The 18,238-nt window shown below is 44.2% G+C and overlaps 1 protein-coding gene across 1 annotated transcript in view; it reads right to left on the bottom strand.

Moving 5' to 3' along the window:
- The window catches only part of ATP8B4 (ATPase phospholipid transporting 8B4 (putative)), a 397,315-nt gene extending 390,749 nt beyond the window's left edge, over positions 1 to 6,566 (bottom strand). The window contains exon 1 of the mRNA XM_044279613.1: positions 6,448 to 6,566. The gene's annotated coding sequence lies outside the window, so the exon portion shown is untranslated. The remainder of the gene's footprint in view (positions 1 to 6,447) is intronic.
- Positions 6,567 to 18,238: the final 11,672 nt, after the last annotated feature.

The following is an 18,238-nucleotide window of genomic DNA, read 5'->3' as shown; positions in this document are numbered from 1 at the left end:
TATCTGCTAGGAAACCACTGCTAAGGACAGGCAACAAGCAGAAGAGACTTGTTTGGGCTAAAGAACACAAGGAATGAACATTAGACCAGTGGAAATCTGTGCTTTGGTCTGATGAGTCCAAGTTTGAGATCTTTGGTTCCAACCACCGTGTCTTTGTGCGACACAGAAAAGGTGAACAGATGGACGCTACATGCCTGGTTCCCACCGTGAAGCATGGAGGAGGAGGTGTGATGGTGTGGGGGTGCTTTGCTGGTGACAATGTTGGGGATTTATTCAAAATTGAAGGCATACTGAACCAGCATGTCTACCACTGCATCTTGCAGCAGCATGCTATTCCATCCGGTTTGCATTTAGTTGGACCATCATTTATTTTTCAACAGGACAATTACCCCAAACACACCTCCAGGCTGTGTAAGGGCTATTTGACCATGAAGGAGAGTGATGGGGTGCTGCGCCAGATGACCTGGCCTCCAGTCACCGGACCTGAACACAATCAAGATGGTTTGGGGTGAGCTGGGCCGCAGAGTGAAGGCAAAAGGGCCAACAAGTGCTAAGCATCTCTGGGAACTCCTTCAAGACTGTTGGAAGACTATTTCAGGTGACTACCTCTTGAAACTCATCAAGAGAATGCCAAGAGTGTGCAAAGCAGTAATCAAAGCAAAAGGTGGCTACTTTGAAGAACCTAGAATATGACATATTTTCAGTTGTTTCACACTTTTGTGTTATGTATATACCGTATTTTTCGCTTTATAAGACACTTTTTTCCCCCAAAAGAGGGGGAAAAATGACAGTGCGTCTTATAAAACGATGGTTGACTATTTTTACAGGGCTGACACTGATATATCGCCGGCTGCTATGCTGCACAGTGTGGCCAGCGATACATCAGTCACAGTGCGGGGAGGGAGGAAGGGCTGAAGGCAAGTCACAGCGGGGCCCGGTGCAGTCACTGTATTACACCGGGCCCCGCGCACAGAAGTCTCTTTGTATGTAAAATCTTTCCTTAATCCTTTATACCGTAAATCGCTCTCCTTTTGATAAACTTTACTAGCCTAATCGCCTGCATCACTACTCACTAGGAATACAGCGTGCGGTCCGGCCGGCGTGTGACTGACGTCACGCTCCTCCCACTTCATTAATGAAGCAGGAGCAGGATGTAGTCATGCGCCGGAGGCACCGCACGCTACATTCATAGTGAGTACTGATGCAGGCGATTGGGCTAGTTTATCAATAGGAGAGTGATGGATTCAGGAATAATGAAAGATTTTACATACAAAGAGACTTCTGTGTGCGGGGCCCGGTGTAATACAGTGACTGCACCGGGCCCCGCTGTGACTTGCCTCCAGCCCCTCCTCCCTCCCCGCACTGTGACTGATGTATCGCTGGACACACTGTGCAGCATAGCGGCCGGCGATATATCAGTGTCAGCTAGTTTATCAAAAGGAGAGTGATTGATTCTATTTAACATACAAAAGAATAAAGTACTGTAATGCTGTGAAACATAGGGCCATGAAGGGAACCAGCATAAGATGCTATATGTGTGTCACCCACACATATAGCATCTTATGCTGGCCCCCCTCATGGCCCTATGTTTCACAGCACACATCCCCCATAACAGTGCATCATCCATAGATTCCCCCCCCCATAACAGTGTGTCATCCACAGAGCCCCCACAACAGTGTCGTCCCCAGACCATTAGTTCAAAATCCACCAAAAGCACACCTTTTGGTTCAAAATATTTTTTTTCTTATTTTCCTCCTCAAAAACCTAGGTGCGTCTTATAATCAGGTGCGTCTTATAAAGCGAAAAATACGGTAATTCCACATGTGTTAATTCATAGTTTTGATGCCTTCAGTGTGAATCTACAATTTTCATAGTCATGAAAATAAAGAAAACTCTTTGAATGAGAAGGTGTGTCCAAACTTTTGGTCTGTACTGTATGTATATGCTGTTTTTACACAATCTTACTATTTTACTCACATTTACTACTAAAATTGCGCCTGTTATGGAGGCTTTTATGATTTATCTGCAAGTAAGGCTTCTAATGGCGACTCCAATTCAGATGTGAACCTTCCATGATAAAAAGCTCTACTTATAAAGATGTCCGTTCTATCGCCGTGCACAGAAATCACACAAGTATTGGACAAGAGCCAATCTGACTGCTGGTCTGCCAAACAGGCCTTCTATAGACATCAGCGAGCATCATTCTGTCAAGTCAACAGAAGTACAATGTGTCAAGGTCCATAGATGCAGATGTTGGAGACTCACAGTCCACTATATACACATAGGGCCAGATTTATCATTAGCTCAAGTCAGAATAATGGAGTGAAAAAGTCGAAAATGTTTGCACAATCACTAAAACTGCGCAAAAATTTTCGACTTTTTTCTGCTCTGCACTATGCTCGCCAGTTTTCAGAAAGTGGGCGTGTTTTCTTATGGAAATGAATCTCTAGACAGATTTACTATTGCGACTATTTAAAAAGTTGCAAAAAATGCGCAATTTCACTCCAGTGAGGACCATGCTTATCTTACGAGACTTTTTAATAGAACATGCAACTTTTTCGTAAAGATTTGCGACTTTTGTCATTTATTACAGTCTTAAAGGGCCGATCATAAATCTGACTTGGCTAAAACTGACTTTAGCCATATGTGAAAGTGGAGTGAGCTGTCAGTCATGATAAATCTGGCCCATAATGTATACTGGTGGCCACCAAATTCTTCAATACAGCACCTAGCTGTTAGGCCAGATTCAGAAAGCTGTTCTGATTTCCATCCATAAGACGTAGGTGGATGTCCGTACGGCATCTGAGAACATTTGTTAACAAGGAGATTAATCAACCACGACGTACTTTAATAACCGTAAACGTCTTTCACAAATAAAGCAGAACATGAAGACCAGTAATAGTCTCATAATTAGGGCTCATGCACACGACCACTGGATGTTTTGTGGTCTGCAAATTACAGATCTGCAAAATATGGATATTGGCCATGTGCACTCCGCATTTTGTGGAACAGCTATCCTTTCCCGTAATGCGGACAATAGTAGGACATATTCTATTTTTTTGCGGAAGGGCCATGCCAATATACAGTCATGGAACGCACACAGGGTCATTTCGGTTTCTTATGCAGACCCACTGAAGTGAATGGATCTGCATACAGAAAGCAAGAAAAGGCATGAAATGGAAAAAGCCCTTAAATACCAAGAATTAAATAAGTCCCTCCATACAGAGGATGACTTCTATCTACCACCTGAGCTAGACCGTGACCGGGCGGCCGCAACCCCTGTAGCCCCCCCAAACTGGGGAACAGAAAAAAGCAGAGCCAGCCTGGGGAGCCATCATAAATAGTCCTAAGCCCATCACATACACCAACCAATAGACACCTGTCGCCAGGGAAGAGAAAATTCTGCCCCAGCAACAGTACCCTCATAGGCCAACTAGCTGGCCAATAGGGATGAAATCTGCCTGGCGATGGCAAATCCAAAAGGCGGGAAAATTCCCACCAAAACCAAGGAACCACAGGGATGTTAATAATCCCATGTGGATCCCTCCAGATACATGGTGTAGCAGAAAACTGAGGTGAAATAACTTCCCCCCGTACACAGTCAGTACTTACCTTGCTCCTTGTGTAGTCAGAGTATTCCCTCTTTCACACTGAGCTCAAGTAGGACTTACAGCAATAGATGACAGAAGAGGAAGTGGCCATGTCATCGCCACATCCTGGGCGGACAGTCACCTTCACCTGCCACATTTCTCTACCAATGAAAGGGGTTTTCAAGTGTTTTATACTAATGACCTCTCCTCAGGATAGCGAAATGTAGAAAGAGACCGCAGCGCTCTCAGGTCTTCTAGGAAAATGTCATTTAGGCCTCTTTCACACTACCGTTTTTTTTTTTCCGTTTTGCGGTCCGTTTTTTGCGTTCCATATACGGAACCATTCATTTCAATGGTTCCGCAAAAAAAAAAAAACAGAATGTGTTCCGTATGCATTCCTTTTCCGTATTTCCGTTTCGTTGAAAGATAGAACATGTCCTATTATTGCCCGCAAATCACGGTCCGTGGCTCCATTCAAGTCAATGGGTCCGCCAAAAAAACTGAACACATACGGAAATGCATCCGTATGTCTTCCGTTTAGTTTTTTCTGAACCATCGATTGAAAATGTTATGCCCAGCCCAATTTTTTCTATGTAATTACTGTATACTGTATATGCCATACGGAAAAACGGAACAACGGAACGGAAACACAACGGAAGCAAAAAACGGAACAACGGATCCGTGAAAAACGGACCGCAAAACACTGAAATGGACATACTGTAGTGTGAAAGAGGCCTTATTCTGGTGAATAAACTACACTTTCCTTGAAGACTTGAGAGTGCTGCGGTCTCTTTCTACATTTTGGAATAACGGGGGAACTACGAACTGGTACCCATCACCGCCGGCACCACCACCATACTGGTTATACAATTTTTTCCGTAAGTGCTGTTACAATCTTTTTTCACTCTCCTCAGGATAGGTTATCAGTATCTGATCAGTCGGGGTCCCACTCCGACCAGCTGTTTGGTGCTCCGGTGAGTACCGCGGCCTCCTCGCTGCTTACAAAGCACAGTGCTGTCCACTGGATAGCGGCTATGCTTTGTATCGCAGTTCAGTCCCATTCACTTCAATGAGCTGCACTATGGTTGTTTCGATAGCATAAAAAAGTATTGCAATACTCGATACCATGTGGGAAAAAAAAAAAAATACCAAAAAAAGCGGCAAGCATTCCGCATTTTATGGAACGTCCGTCCCATAATAGAACAATCTGATCATCCTATTTTTAGGAGGGGGGGGACACGGTGACAAACAAAAATGGCGAATCGCGCAGTTTTTATTACATTTTTTTGTTACGGCGTTCACCGCATAGGACTTTTTTTATATATATTTTAATAATTTGGACTTTTCAGACGTGGCAATATGTAATGTTTATTTATTGTTTACATATTTCATATGTAAAATTGGGAAAGGGGGCGATTTACACTTATGCTGGATTCACACCTGAGCGTTTTACAGCGCGTTCCTACGCGCTGTAAAACGCTGAACAGGCAAGAACCAATGATTCCCTATGGGCATGGTTCTCACTTGAGCGTTTTACAGCGTGTACGAACATCCTGTAAAACGCCCTACGCCCCAAGTAGTACAGGAGCTTCTTTGGGGCGTATTGTCGCGCATTCCCGCCCATAGACTTCCGGGAACGCGCGACAGCGGGCGTTTGCTTGTTTCCGGAGCCGCGTATGTAAACGCCCGATAAAATTGTGCATACACAGTACGCTTAGGTGTGAACCCAGCGTTAATATTTTGGTGTGTGTTATTTATTTATTTTTTTCACTTTTTATTTAATAACTATTTCCCCCCCCTTAGGCCCCTTCACACGGGCAAGAATTCCACACGGGTGCAATGTGTGAGGTGAACGCATTGCACCCGCACTGAATCCGGACCCATTCACTTCAATAGGGCTGTGCAGATGAGCGGTGATTTTCACTCATCACTTGTGTGTTGCATGAAAATCGCAGCATGCTCTATAATTCTGCATTTTTCACGCAACGCAGGCCCCATAGAAATGAATGGGTCTGCGTGAAAATCGCAAGCAAGTGCGGATGCGCTGCGATTTTCACGCATGGTTGCTAGGAGATGATAGGGATGAGCAACCGCATGAAAGTCTAATCACTGTATTATTTTCCCTTATAACATGGTTATAAAAGGAAAATACCAGCATTCCTAATACAGAATGTTTACTAAAATGTGGCTTTAGGGGTTAAAAAATAAAATAAAAAAATTAACTCGCCTCATCCTGTTGTTCGCACAGCCAGCATCTTCTTTCTGCTTTCAGGACCTGCAAAAGGACCTTTGATGACGTAATCAAGCTCACCACGTGGTGACGTCAGCGCAGGTCCTGCTGAATGAAGATAGTTCTTCTGTGGGGTTCGGCAGCGGACCTGCCGTGTTGCGGACCCGCTGTTTGTGGGACACAATACAGGGACAGGCAGGCAACGGCCTTATATTGTCAAATGATTCACAATGAATGAGGACTCCTATCAGTAGCTCAGGGCTACACATGCCCCCAGTAGGGATAGCCCACTCTTACCAGATATTTACTCTTGGCTCTAGAGCTGACACTCCATGAGCAGGGGATTTCTGGGGGAGCACGGTGCTGGCAGCATCACCACAGCCATGTAAATACAAGGCAGATATGAAAGCAGGGGCTTCTTGTGCCGCGTGGGGGAGGGGCAGCTCACACGTTATGGCGGGGGTTACCTCACCTTACCTTACAGTCGGGGATAGCACATCATGGGGGTAAAGCCCTGAGCTAAGCCCCCGCTCCCCGGGCCTGTGTGTGAGGCGGCTCGTACAGCACAAGGCGCAGGGGCAGCCGGTACACCGTCACCCATCACACCTCCTTCCCCGGCCCACTTACCGCGAATACAGTCCGTTAGGTAAACATTCATCTTCCAGCGGGGAGAGCGCGGGGCGGTGCTCGGTCGGCTGTGGAGCTCCGGGGCTGAGGATGAAGTCACAGCCCGAGGAGGAGGCGCTCCACACAGGGGGACTCAGAGCTTCCGCTGCCTGTGTGCGTGCGAGCTCCTGCCCTGCTCCTGTCACAGCGGCGCTGCTCCAGCGTCTCCCGGGGCTCCTGTCACTCCCTGCCGCGTCCCCACCTGAGCCGCCCTCACCTCCCCGCTCCCTCAGGTGCAGGCAGCATGCTGCCCGGGCCTTTCTCCACAATAGTAACCATCATTCTGTCCCACATCTCCGGGGGGAACTCCATCATAAACTGAGGGACAGTCCAGAATAAAAGCCTTTCCTTATGGAAGGACGGCTCAGAGGTGTCTCTATCCCCAGGGTCTGGACGTCTTCATGTTCTGTTACAGATGGGGGCCATGCTAGTTATATCATGGCACCTGGACCCATGCTGAGTGGTCAGAAATGTCTTCTGCACAGTCCACCCTGCTCTGCCATTCACATGCTTGCTCCAGCAACTAAGGCTACTTTCACACCTGCGTTGGGTGCGGATCCGCCTTGTATCTGCACAGACGGATCCGCGCCGATAATGCAAACACTTGTAAGGCTACGTGCACACGGCAGTGTAGTTCATGCAGATTTTCTGAAAGGATTTTTGTGAATTCAATGGCGCACATTTACACATTTACTAAAGGCCACCTTTAGGCTTCTTTGACACTAGCATTAGGCTTGTTGGCAGAAGAACAGCCTGCCGGATCCATATAAGCACACATGTATTGCTGGAAGTCCGCCCAGGCCCTATTCACTATAATGGGGACCGGCCGGAGATGCAAGCGGTTTCCCCGCCTGACAAGCCTAACATCTATGGTAGCAAGCGAAGGATTATCCAGACACAAACCACAGCATGCAATGGTTTTTGTCCGGCGGGTTCTTCTCTGCGACCAGCTTTTTAGGGTGCATTTGTATCACTGTTTAGCTTTCCGTTCTTCTGATCCGTCAGAAGAAGAGAGAGACAAAGAAAAAAAACAGGATCCTGTAAAAAACGGATTCTGTTGCATCAGTTAGGCCCCTTTCACACGAGCGTGATGGATTAGGTCCCGATGCGTTCAGTGAAACTCATACCATTTTGCAAGCAAGTTTAGTCAGTTTTGTCTGCGATTGCATTAAGTTTTTTTGTTTTGATGCGTTTTTTTAAGTGCGTGATAAAAATCTGAAGGTTTACAAACATCTCTTAGCAACCATCAGTGAAAAACGCATCGCACCCACACTTGCTTGCGGATGCAATGCATTTTTCATGCAGCTCCATTAACTTCTATGGGGCCAGGGCTGTGTGAAAAACGCAGAATATAGAACATGCTGCGATTTTCACGCAACACAGAACTAATGCGTGAAAAACAACGCTCATGTACACAGACCCATTGAAATGAATGGGTCAAGATTCAGTGCGGGTGCTATGCGTTCACATCACTCATTGCACCCACGCAGAAAACTCGCTTGTGTAAAAGGGGCCTTAGGCTACGGAACCGACATACGGATGCGGACAGCACATGGTGTGCGGTCCACATTTTTTTCATTCATTGAAAGCAATGGCTCCACATCCTATCTGCAAAAAAAAAACATGGAACGGACATGGAAACAAATTATGTTTGTGTGCATGTGGCCATATGCATAGAATCCGTTTTTTTACAGGATCCCATAAAAAACGGATCCTGTTGCTTCAGTTGTCATCCATTTGAGCTGTTACCGTCTGAGATCCGTTCTAAAAAACGCATCTCAGATGGAAATGTCTCAAACGGATGACAACTGATGCAACAGGATCCATTTTTTCTCTCTTCTTCCGTTCCTCTCTCTCTGACGGATCAGAAAAACGGAAATGCAACCTTACGCTGGTCTTAGGGCTTTTTCACATGAGCAAATCCATTGCTGGAATTATGCTTCATGTGTGAGCGTGATACTCCATTCTGGACTTGCAGGGTGCAAGACATTTCCAGTTCTCCAGATCCGCTTGTTAAAATTACAGCCGGATCGGAGAACCGTGTTGACGGCTGAATCCCAATCCGGTGCTATGGCGGCACCGGGAGATGAGCGCTTCCATTGTGGAAGAACACTATGGGTGCATAGTATATAGGCACATTATGGGGGCATCTACTTTGGGAACTGCATAGGGGCATTTTATACTGGCACATTATGGGGGACACTATGGGAAAGGGGAGATGAGCACTATGTGGACATTTACTGGGGGCATTATATAGGGGTATTTAATACTTGCATAGATTATGGGGGCACTATGTGGACATTAACTGGGGAGAGTAAGAGGGGGGATACTTTTGTACTGCCACACAGAACAAGAGCATTATTGAACTAGTGCACATTATTAGGCCTCATGCACACGACCGTAGTTCGGGTGCGCATCCGAGCCGCAGTTTTGGCGGCTCAGATGCGGACCCATTCACTTCAATTGGGCCGCAAAAGATGCGGACAGCGTCCAGTACATCCCAGAGAATGTACTCCGCTGAAGAGGCATACGCCATCCTTGCCTCTGAAACGGACTCTGCAAGTAAGGGAGAAGAGAATGCCACATACTCTACTCCATCATCATTGTCATCCGGTGATGAGGGACCCTCAAGGAGACGCCCCAGGAGAGATGAAGTAGCCCCTTCCCCCTAGTGATCCCCTATGGTCCACACCACCTGAGGATTATGAGCCCCAAATTCCAGAGTTTGTAGGAAACTCTGGAATCCAGATTGACTGCACTGGCTTCACAGAAATAGTTTTTTTTCAAAATCTTGATCTTTATGGTGACCCAAACAAATTTGTACGCCCAGCAGTATATTTCTCAAAATCCGACATCATCATATGCTTGACCCCTAGGTTGGACCCCTGTAAATGCAGCAGACATTATGAAGTTTTAGGGGCTGTTGCTGCATATGGGCCTGGTAAAAAATAAATAAATGAAAAATGAGACAATATTGGAGTTCAGATGTCTTGTACCACACTCCAATTTACAATATGACCATGTCCAACTCAAGATTTGAATCCATTTTGAAATTCCTACACTATAATGATAACACACAGTGCCACCCCCCATAAAAAAAAAATGACCCAAATTTTGACCGTCTGTTCAAAATAAGACCCCTCCTGGAGCACCTCAACTCAAAATTTAGTTGACCCCAGAAAAAGAAATTAACATAGACATTTTAAAGGAAGGGTTAAATTTCGCCAGTACCTGTCCAGCAAGCGGGCACGGTACAGGAAAAAAATGTACAAGCTGTGCAAAAGTACCTCCGGGTACACCTACAGGTTCCGTGTTTATAAGGGGAAAGATTCCTGGATACAACCCCCTGAATTCCCCGACCCCCCCCCCCCCCCCACTTCCCGTCCTAGGAATTACTGGCAAGATTGTGTGGGACTTACTGCACCCACTGCTGGATAATGGTTATCACCTCTATGTAGATAACTATTACACCAGCATCCCCCTATTTATGTCCCTAAAAGCCCAAGGTACTGTGGCTTGCAACACAGTGCGAAAAAATCTGAGAGGGCTCCCTAGATACCTGGTAGGGCAACTACTCTGAAAAGGTGACAGTAAGGTTCTCCGCCATGAGAACAAAAGGGATGTCCTTGTACTAACCAACATTCACACAAACACCAGTTCTCCTGCCCAAGTGCGAGGTGCCACTACCCCTGTCAACAAGCCAGACTGCATCCTTGATTACAACAGGAACATGGGAGGGGTTGATCTGTCCGATCAAGTTCTGAAGCCCTACAGTGCCATGCGTAAAACTAAGGTGTGGTACAAAAAGCTTGCCATATACATTGTACAGATGGCAATGTACAATGCGTACATTTTACATCGAACTGCAGGCCACACAGGAGCTTTCCTTCAGTTCCAAGAGGCGGTAATCAAGGCCCTAATTTTCCAAAGTCAGGAAGGGGAGGGCCCGAGTACTTCAGGAGGTCATGGTGCCCGTGTTGTACCAGGACAACATTTCCCTGGTGAAGTGCCACAAACAGCAGAAAGGGGAAAGACCCAAAAAAGATGTCGGGTTTGTTACAAAAGGGGAATACGGAAGGACACCATTTATCAGTGCGACACCTGCCCTGATAAACCAGGCCTCTGCATGAAAGAATGCTTCCGAACCTACCACTCATCCATGGATTTTTTATTTCATCCTTTATGCGCCCTGTAATATTTCCATATCTCTGATTTAGTCCACCTCACTTGCATACCCACTTTCCAACAACCACTACATACTCTTTTCTGTGAGACACCTGTTTGGTAAAAAGTACCCCTTCCACCACTTAAAATGTTCGTATGGGGGTGCTCTTTCCGAAATGGGGTAACTTCTTGGGGTTTTTCATTTCTGGGGACCTCTGGAAATTTTTTCATCGCGACATGGCAGCTAAAATCCATGTCTGCCAATTCAGCCCTGCAAAAAACATATTTAGCACTTTGCCTGTAGCGGCCTGCTGTGCACCAATACAGCAGGCTACGAGCACATATGAGGTGTTCGCAAAATGGGGAACATATACTGGGGGGCATTTTCTCCTTTAACCCCTTAAGGACACAGCCTTATTTCACCTTAGGACCAGGCCATTTTTTGCAAATCTGACCAGTGTCACTTTAAGTGCTGATAACTTTAAAACGATTTGACTTACCCAGGCCGTTCTGAAATTGTTTTTTCGTCATATATTGTACTTCATGACACTGCTAAAATTGGGTCAAAAAAGTTTATTTTTTTGCATAAAAAAATACCTAATTTACCAATAATTTGAAAAAATTAGCCCATTTCAAAGTTTCAGTTTCTCTACTTCTGTAATACGTAGTAATACCCCCCAAAATTGTGATGACTTTACATTCCCCATATGTCTACTTCATGTTTGAATTATTTTGGGAATGATATTTTATTTTTTGGGGATGTTACAAGGCTTAGAAGTTTAGGAGCAAATCTTGAAATCTTTCAGAAATTTACAAAAACCCAATTTTTAGGGACCACTACAGCTCTAAAGTCACTTTGCAAGGCTTACATAATAGAAACCACCCAAAAATGACCCCATTCTATAAACTACACCCCTCAAGGTATTCAAACCTGATTTTACAAATTTCGTTAACCCTTTAGGTGTTGCACAATAGTTATTGGCAAATGGGGATGAAATTTGAGAATTTAATTTTTTTGCCTAATTTTCCATTTTAACCCATTTTTTCCACTAACAAAGCAAGGGTTTACAGCCAAACAAGACTGTATCTTTATTTCCCTAACTCTGCCGTTTACAGAAACACCCCATATGTGGCCGTAAACTACTGTACGGCCACACAGCGGGGCGTAGAGTGAAAGGTGCGCCGTTTGGTTTTTGGAAGGCAGATTTTGCTGGACTGTTTTTTTTTACACCATGTCCAATTTGAAGCCCCCCTGATGCACCCCTAGTGTAGAAACTCCATAAAAGTGACCCACCTAAGAAACTACACCCCTCAATGTATTCAAAACTGATTTTACAATCTTTGTTAACCCTTTAGGTGTTGCACAAGAGTTATTGGCAAATGGAGATGAAATTTGAGAATTTCAACTTTTGGGCAAATTTTCCATTTTAATCCATTTTTTCCAGTAACAAATCAAGGGTTAATAGCCAAACAAAATGCTATATTTTTTGCCCCGATTCTCCAGTTTGCAGAAACTACTGTACGGGCACACAGTAGGGCGTAGAGGGAAAGGTGCGCTGTATGGTTTTGGAAGGCAGATTTTGCTGGACTGGTTTTTTTGACACCATGTCCCATTTGAAGCCCCCCTGATGCACCCCTAGAGTAGAAACTCCATAAAAGTGACCTCATCTAAGAAACTACACCCCTCAAGGTATTCAAAACTGATTTTACAAACTTTGTTAACCCTTTAGGTGTTCCACAAGATTTAATGAAAAATAGAGATACAATTTCAAAATTTCACTTTTTTGGCAGATTTTCCATTTTAATATTTTTTTCCAGTTACAAAGCAAGGGTTAACAGCCAAACAAAACTCAATATTTATGGCTCTGATTCTGTAGTTTACAGAAACACCCTATATGTGGTCGTAAACCGCTGTACGGGCACATGGCAGGGCGCAGAAGGAAAGGAATGCCATACGGTTTTGGAAGGCAGATTTTGCTGGACCGTTTTTTTTTTACACCATGTCCCATTAGAAGCCCCTTGATGCACCCCTAGAGTAGAAACTCCAAAAAATTGACCCCACTTTAGAAACTACGGAATAGGGTGGCAGTATTGTTGGTACTAGTTTAGGGTACATATGATTTTTGGTTGCTCTATATTACACTTTTTGTGAGGCAAGGTAACAAGAAATAGCTGTTTTGGCACCGTTTTTATTTTTTATTATTTTCAACATTCATCTGACAGGTTAGATCATGTAATATTTTTATAGAGCAGGTTGTCACGGACGCGGCGATACCTAATATGTATACAATTTTTTTATTTATGTAAGTTTTACACAATGATTTCATTTTTAAAACAAAAAAATCTAATTTTAGTGTCTCCATATTCTGAGAGCCATAATTTTTTCAGATTTTGGTCGATTATCTTGGGTAGGGTATGATTTTTGTGGGATGAGATGACGGTTTTATTGGCACTATTTTGGGGTGCGTATGACTTTTTGATCGCTTGCTATTACACTTTTTGTGAATTTCATCATAGTTTTTTATTTTTTATTTTTATGGCGTTCACCGTTCGGGTAAAGTAATAGATCAGGTCGTTTTATAGATCAGGTCGTTACGGACGCGGTGATATATAACATGTGTAGGGAATGTAATTTTTTTATTTGTAATCAGTGATAAATGTGTTTTTTGATTTTTTTTTTCACTTTTTTTGACCCAGACCCACTTGGTTCTTGAAGATCCAGTGGGACTGATGTCTGTATAATACAGTACAGTACACTATATAGTGTACTGTACTGTTTTTTACTTACTCTTTGTCTGAACAGATCTATGCCTTTAGCATAGATCTGTTCAGCACCATGGACAGCAGGATGCCTCAGAAGGCGTCCTGTTGCCATGGGAACCTTCCCCATCAGCCACAACTTTGCAGCCGGGGAAGGGTAAGGACGGGGCTGTCTGGGGGCTGTCTAGGGGCTCTATCCCTCTCCATCGGGGGGCTGCAAAAGCACAGCAGCCCCCCGATGGGAGAGGAAGGGTGCCCCCTCTTACTGTTAACCTTTTCCAGACCGCGGTCCGTACAGACCGCGGTATGGAAAGGGTTAAATGTCTGACATCGCATCACAGATGTCAGCCGTTTATACCAGGGTGTCAGCAATGTGCTGACACCCTGGTATACCCACTTGCCACCAACGATTATTCAAAGGGAGGCAGGCGGGGGATCGAGATCCCGCCTGCCGCACCGCCCGCAACCCTCCCCCTGCACTTCTCACCCGGATAAAATCACTCAGGGGTGCAGGGGGGGAGATTAATATTTGTGGAATACTAAAGTTTCTCATTCCCCGCGGTCAGAAACTGCAGAAAGTGCGGCAAACCGCAGGTCTGAATTGACCTGCGACTTGCTGCGATCGCCCACATGAAGGGGGGTCACGGGTCACATGTACGCCCTGTGTCCTCAAGTACCAGGACATAAGAGCGTACCTGTACACCCTATGTCCTGAAGAGGTTAACCCCTTGTGAAAGTGAAAAAATAGGGTCTGCTAGTAATTTTTCATTTTTAGAAATGTGTGCTTTCAAAATCCTCTCTCTAGTATTTCTGCCTTCTGTGAGACACCTGTTTAAAAAGTACCTTTTCCACCACTTAAAATGTTCGTACGAGGGTGCTCTTTCCAAAATGGGGTCACTTCTTGGGATTTTTTATTTCTGGGGACCTCAGGAAATTTTTTAAATGTGACATGGCAGCTAAAATCCATGTCTGCCAATTCAGATCAGCAAAATCCATATTTAGCTGTTTGTATCTAGAGCCCTGCCATGCGCCCATACATCATTTTATGAGCACATATTGGGTGTTGGCGTATTTGGAGGGAAATGGGGAACAAAATGTGGGGTGCATTTTGTCCTGTTACCCCTTGTGAAAGTGAAAAATGTGGGTGTAAAGCAACTTTTTTTTTATTTTCACAGCCAAGCGTTTCCTAATTCTGTGAACCGCTCGATGGGTCTAAGTGCTGACTACACACCTTGAAATATTCCTTGAGGGGTGTAGTTTCCAGAATGGGGTCACTTTTTGGGGATTTCCACTCTAGGGGTACCTCAGGGTGTCTTTATATGCGACATAGTTCCCAAAAGCCAATCCTGCAAAATCTGTCCTCCAAAAGCCCTATGGCGCTACTTCCCTTTTGGACCCTGCCATGCACCCATACATCATTATATAAGCGCATATTGGGTGTTGGCGTATTCGGGTGGAAATGGGGAACAAAATGTGGGGTGCATTTTGTCCTGTTACCCCTTGTGAAAGTGAAAAATGTGGGTGTAAAGCAACTTTTTCTGGAAAAATGTTTCATTTTTTATTTTCACAGCCAAGCATTTCCTAAATCTGTGAAACGCTCAATAGGTCAAAGTGCTCACTACACACCTTGGAATATTCCTTAAGGGGTGTTGTTTCCAGAATGGGGTCACTTTTGGGGGGTTTCCACTGTAGGGCCACCTCAGAGTGTCTTCAACATGCGACATAGCTCCCAATTACCATTCCAGCTAAATCTGCTCTCTAAAAGCCATATGGTGCTCTGAAGCCTGCTGTGCGCCCATACATCAGTTTTTGAGCACACATGGGGTGTTTCTGTAAACCCCAGATTCAGGGTATTAGATTTTGAGTTTTGTTTGGCTGTTAACCCTTAATGTGTTGAAGAAAAAATTGAGTAAAATTTTGAATCTGCAAAAAAAAAGTGACATTTTGAAATTTAATTCCCATTTTCCTTTAATTCTCGTGGGGCACCTAAAGTGTTAACAAAGTATTCAGTTTTGAATACTTTGAGGGGTGTAGTTTTTAAAACTGGGTGATTTATGGGTGGTTTCTAATATGTAAGCTCCAGAAAGTGACTTCATAACTGAACTGGTCCTGAAAAATTTGGGTTTTGGAAATATTGTAAAAAATGTTAAGATTTGCTTCTAAACTTCTAAGCCTTCTAACGTCCCAAAAAAAAAAAAAAGTCATTTTCAAAATGATACAAACATGAAGTAGACATATGGGGAATGTAAAGTAATTACTATTTTTGGAGGTATTACTATCTATTATAAAAGTAGAGAAATTGAAATTTGTAAATTTGCTAATTTTTCCAAATTTGTACCATTTTGCCAGGACCATGAAGTACGATATGTGACAAGAAAAATGGCCTGGGCAGGAAGGTGAAAACAGGCCCGGAGTTGAAGGGGTTAAAGTTCTGAGAGAGACAGCAGTGTCATTGCTGTGCTCTGTGCTTTGCTGTGTCATTACATTAGATAGTTAGTTAGATCATAGCTAATATATATATTACAGATAGTTAGTGGGAGATACTCAGTGTAGGTTAGATCTTGATGATGTGTAGCTGATAGGTTCCAGTACAGGGTCTTAGGCAGTGTGATAGTCTCTGCTGTCCATACGTACATGCTACAGACATAGTGTTGTGATGTCACAACAATACATAGTGCACCAATCAGTAATATGTAGTCAGACCTGCTAAAATGTGGAGTTTCACATATTGCCAAAATATGCGCATCATTAATTGCCAATTAGCGCAATCGCGAATATATTGGAGCACTCTATCTGCATATAAAGCTGTTGTAATGTTCTGCCGTGCCAACCATTTTTTCCAGTCTCAGGAAACTTCTAGAAGCTTAGAAAATGTAGCAAAAGTGACCCACACCTTTATTGCGCGCGCTTTACACTAATATTACATTGCCGATTTTCGCAATCAAGAAAATAATAGCGAATTTGTGAATATATGACAAATATTCTACAAAATATTCACGAAATATCGCGAATTCGAATATTGACCCTGCCGCTTATCACTAGTACAGTACACCGTATGTCATTGGTCATTAAGGGGTTAACATCAAGGCCCAAAATCTGTCTTTCCATCACCAAGCGTTATTACAGTAGCTTATGGGAACTACTGAGGGCGCACTCAACATGTGCAATCTCCACCTTCTGTGCTGAGAGTGCTTCTATATAAACTGAGCAGATTTGTAAAGGTCCAACCTTATTAAGGCCCCATTCACATGAGCATAATTCTTTTTGGGCGCAGCTGATCCACATTTTTTCTGCAGATTGGACGCGGACCCATTCATTTTTACAGGGCCGCAATAAATGCACAGAATCCATATGTCCGCCCCACAAAAAAGAATTTTTTTTTATTCCTGTGTCTCATTCACACGTCAGTGTTTTGGTCAGTGATTGTGAGCCAAAACCAGGTGTGGAGCCTCCACGGACATAAGGTATAAGGGAAAGATCTGCTCCCAGGGCCGGACTGGGAACTTAAAATGGCCCTAGAATTTTTTTTAAATGGCCCCATTTTTTAGTCGGGTTCAAACTGATGGAAGGCAGGGCAAACACAGGTAGGGGCTAGCAATACCATATTTTGGCACATTATACCACCCTCAACAAAGCCAAATACCACAGTCCATCACAAAATACTGCTGCCAATAGCATAAAATACACCCCCAAAAACTTCCACTGGCCAGCCAAGAGGAGGGGTCAGTAGCCCCCTGAGCATCGGCCCACTGGGAAATTTCCCTGTAAGGACTATAGCCAATCCACCCTTGTCTGCTCCTGTTCTGTGTTTAGACCCACACCTGGTTTTGGTTTAAAATCACTGACCGAACTGACTGTGTGAATGAGGCATTACCCAAAACGCTGTCCTTGGCCCCATTTAAGTGAATGGGTCAGCAAAAAATGGAGATGGCACACGGAAACCATCCATGTGCTGTCTGCGTTTTGCAGATCCTTTGCCTGGAAATGCAAGGAACATCCCTCTGAGCCACGTGATGTCTGCAAGCTGTGCGGTCTGGACCTTGACATTGTAAAAGGCCTTTTCCCTCAGAATAATTTTGACAAAATGCCAAACTTGGACATGAAGCGGCTAATAACATTCGTGCATGAATGTTCCTAACTACGAGACACCAGAAGTTACATGTACCACCACCATGTCCCTCAGGTCGCAAGGCCATGTCAATGGTCCTCATTCGCTTGGGAATCCTACACTATCAACAACAGTGAAATGAACTAGCTACAAAAAACTGGTAAACTAGAATGTCCAGAGTCCAGATCAAATCAACAATTGACACAAATCATGTCTCTCTCCCATGGCAATGATCTCTTAGAGCTGCAGAAGAAGTCTGAATAGATATCCTGAACAGCCAGTTCTGATGTTCTAGGTCATCCATGCAGGGTCTGGTCCAAACAAACAGATGATGAGGTCAGATTTTGGTGTAGGTCAACATCTGAGGAAGCATCATGAATCCTGATGAAGTTGTGTAGGAGTACATAGACTTCAATCACCAGGGTTGCATTGTCCGCATCCATCTGTAGGGATAACAGAACAACCTCCACTTGGTGGAAAGTATCTTGAAAGCACACTACACATACCTGTGGCCTCTAGTCAACTAATAGTTTAAGATACACTTCCTATTATCCAAGTCGCATTTTGTGAAGGGCTGCATCATGTGGAGTTGTGACAATGTACACCCTCACAATGATAATGTCACAACCAGACAGCTGAGAGAAGCCTTTCAGAACCTCCTCCTTGAGTTTTCTTTGTTGTGGTGTTCAGTTCCTCATCTCGTTAGCCTCTCTCAGCTGT

Source organism: Bufo gargarizans, chromosome 2 (assembly GCF_014858855.1).
Source record: "Bufo gargarizans isolate SCDJY-AF-19 chromosome 2, ASM1485885v1, whole genome shotgun sequence".
Classification (NCBI taxonomy): Eukaryota; Metazoa; Chordata; class Amphibia; order Anura; family Bufonidae; genus Bufo; species Bufo gargarizans.
Note: the sequence above shows the minus strand (reverse complement) of the source record. Positions and strands in the feature narration are given on the sequence as shown.